Below are 3,479 nucleotides of genomic sequence, written 5' to 3' on the forward strand. Positions count from 1 at the left end.
TTAAAAGCAGCGCTCGATCCGGGGTTTGAAGCCTGACGCCCCGCAGACTGAGCGACCCAGCCCCTGCCCAGCGCGCCCTCTGCTGTCTCACTGACGCCACGGCATCTAGGAAAGGTGCACCCTCGGAGATCACCTGGTGCAGGTCGTGAAGACACGTGACACACCCAAACCGCCAGAGTCGAGGTAAGTTCAGTGGGGTAGGAAAAGGCTGAAACCCTGGGTCCACCTGGGCAGTCGGGTTAGTGGATGTTGGGTGGGGAGGGGGGGGGGTAGAAACGGGAGGGGCGGGGTAAGGCACCTGTGAGGTTGATGGCGGTGGATGGGAAATCCCCGGAGGTAATAAGGTCAAAAGTGTTGCTGGCGACAGGCGTGTGTTGATCAACGGGGCTGGAGCGTCTGCTGACATCTCCCACCTCCCGCTGCGGCAGGCTGAGGTACCCAAGCAGGCCTCAATCGTGTTGTCAGCCGAAGAGAACGTGGGAACCCGCCTCGATGACTGGCGTCCAGCACCCACCGCTTCGGGAGACTGGGGGATGCAGCGTGTCGAGCCCGGTCTCAAGAACCGACTTGGATACGCTCCGCCTTGCCCACCAGGTCAACACCAGGTCAACAGCTGATGGTATTTCACTGGCTCTTCACTCAGCCCCGGAACAAGTGGACACACTCAAAAACTTCTATAGTTGTATGGTGGAGAGCATTCTGACAGGCTGCATCACTGCCTGGTCGGGAGGGGCTACTGCACAGGACCGAAAGAAGCTGCAGAAGGTTGTAAATCTAGTCAGCTCCATCCCGGGCACCAGCCTACAAAGTACACAGGACATCTTCAGGGAGCGGTGTCTCAGAAAGGCAGCGTCCATTATTAACGACCTCCAGCACCCAGGACATGCCCTTTTTTCACTGTTACCGTCAGGTAGGAGGTACAGGATCCTGAAGACACACACTCAGAGATTCAGGAACAGCTTCTTCCCCTCTGCCGTCTGATTCCTAAATGGACATTGAATCCGTGAACACGACCTCACTTTAAAATATATATTATTTCTGTTTTTGCACAACTTTTAACCTATTCAATATACTTATACTGGAATTTTATTATTATCATTATTATTATTTCTATTATTAGTATCATTATTATTGGTAGTAGTATTTCCCTCTTCTTCTAGATTATGTATCGCATTGAACTGCTAAGTTAACGAATTTCTCGTCACGTGCCGGTGACAATAAACCCGATCCTGATTGATTCCGGTTCTGAAGGTGCTTCTACCAGACGCTCCTCGTTGGCTGGAGATCACAGCATTCAACACGATCATCCCCTGAAACTTAAACAATAAGCTCCAACATCCGGGCCTCGGTTCGTCTTTACGTATCTCCTCGCTCCCGATCAGTTCGGATTGGCAACGGCATCTTCTCCGCAGTCACCGTCCAGACGGGTGCACCACTGGTCCGCAAGCGTACCGCCCCCCGCCCCCCCACCAACCCCCGGCGCGCTACTCGTTTGTGCTTATGATGGACAAGTCCGATGCCCCGTTTAAGTTTGTTGACGGCGCCGTTGGAGTTGACTGAATCAAGGTCGGTGGCGGTCTGGCGTGTAGGAGGGAGGGAGAATGAAAATCTGGTAAGGATTTTGAACTTGTTTAAATCTGGCATCCGTCCCGCCGCGCGAGGGGTGCCAAAATCTTCTGCGTTACGCAATGTCCAGTCACGCGAATTTCAAAGTCTAACGGCTTGTAGAAACGACCCCGCAGCCTGCGGGTTCCGGCTTTACTGCTGTGGGACCATTCGCCGGACGGAAGCAGTCGATGGTTGGGGACGGCTGGTGTTCCAGCCCGACCTGATGCTGTAAGTGTCCTCAGTGGAGGGAAGTTCACATCCGCCGATGCGCCGGGCTCAGCGATCCCGGAAGGGACGCTGCTGCGCTTTATTTTCGCCACCCAGCCGATGTGCAGGGTCCAGGTGAGATATGCAGAGTCACAGAAAGCCACAGCGCAGAAACAGGCCCTTCGGCCCACCCAGTCCATGCTGAACCATTTAAACTGCATATTCGGTGATGTGCATACGGCGGGACCTGAAACTACCCACCTTCTGAACGGCAGTCCCATCGACATCGATCGGATCGAGCCTGTCTCCGTTCCTCCTCTGATCTACGACCAGTTCTTTTTTTTTTGGACATTGAGAGGGAGTTTGTCCTCTTGGCGCCACTGTGTCGGGGTGTCGACTTCTCCCCTGTGGGCTGTCTCATCGCCGCTAGAAATAAATCAAACGGCGTGCCATCTGCGAATCTGATCGGCAGACTGGGGCTGTGTGCGGCAGCACAGTCGCGAGTGTGAAGGGAGTAGAGGAGGCGACCCTGGTGGGCATCTTTTGTTGAGGGTCGGAGGGGCAGAGGCGAGGGAGCCCCTCCCTACCACCTGCCGGCGATTCGACAGCTGTAACCTCTCACTCATCTTCAGCAAAACGACGGGAGGAAGAAAACTGGGGTTCCACGAGTCGGCCCCCATTCGGGGGTCGGAGGCGGAGATGGTCGGGGCAACTTTAAATTCCCCGGCGTCAGCGTATTGGAGGGTGCGTTGCGGGGGCCCGCGGGCCTGACGTCACAGAGAAGGCGCGACAGCGCCCCCACGGTGCTCGGAGGTCTGGGAAGATCCGTCCACGTCATTTCGGGCACCGACGCTCACATCGGTAGCCCTGTGCCGTGACTGTTTGCCTGGCACGGAGGTGCCACTGCCGAGGAATCGAAACGTCAGCGCAAGGCGGTGGGTGCATCCCCAGGCCATCGCGGACCTCCCCTCCCCACCGTCCAGCACGTTAGAAAGGGGCGCTGTCGCAGGAAAGCAGGACCCATCATCACGAAAGTCCTTTCAGGACATGCCGTCGGGAAGGAGGCCTGAGGTCCCGCACCGCCAGCTGCAGGAGCGGCTGTTACCTTTCAACCACCAGCCTCCGGGAACAGCGTGGGCAAGTTCACTCGCCTCAGCTCTCAGCTGCTTCCGCAAGCCATCAATTCACCTCCAAAGGCTCCACCACTCACCTTCTCAGTATTACCTGTTACTTCATCTGTTATTTTCAGTTTCTCATTTCGCCGTTGTTTGTCGGTCTCTGTTGGGTAGTTTTTATTCGATTCTGGAGCATTTTATAGGTTCCACTGTGCAAATGTGTCTCAACGAGGAGAACAGGGATATTTGCGTCTTTCGGTGGTAAATATACTTTGAAATATAGAGTTACCCCGAGTTCAATTCCTCGACGCTTCCTTGTAGCAGTGGCAGTGTTGAATTCGTGCCTCTGCCGGTGATGGGCTTGTACCTTCCCCGTCCCCGCCCCCCCCCCCAACCCCGTGGCTGCGCGGGTTTCCTCCCGCAGTCCGTGGACGTGCCGGTTGGTTGGCTAATCTGTCTTTGTAGATTGTCACGTGATTAGGCTCGGGTGATATCGGGAGACTGCTCCGGGGTTGGGGGGGGGGGGGGCGGCTCGAAGTCCCGACGGGC

The sequence above is a fragment of the Hypanus sabinus genome, unplaced genomic scaffold (genome assembly GCF_030144855.1).
Source record: "Hypanus sabinus isolate sHypSab1 unplaced genomic scaffold, sHypSab1.hap1 scaffold_43, whole genome shotgun sequence".
Lineage (NCBI taxonomy): Eukaryota > Metazoa > Chordata > Chondrichthyes > Myliobatiformes > Dasyatidae > Hypanus > Hypanus sabinus.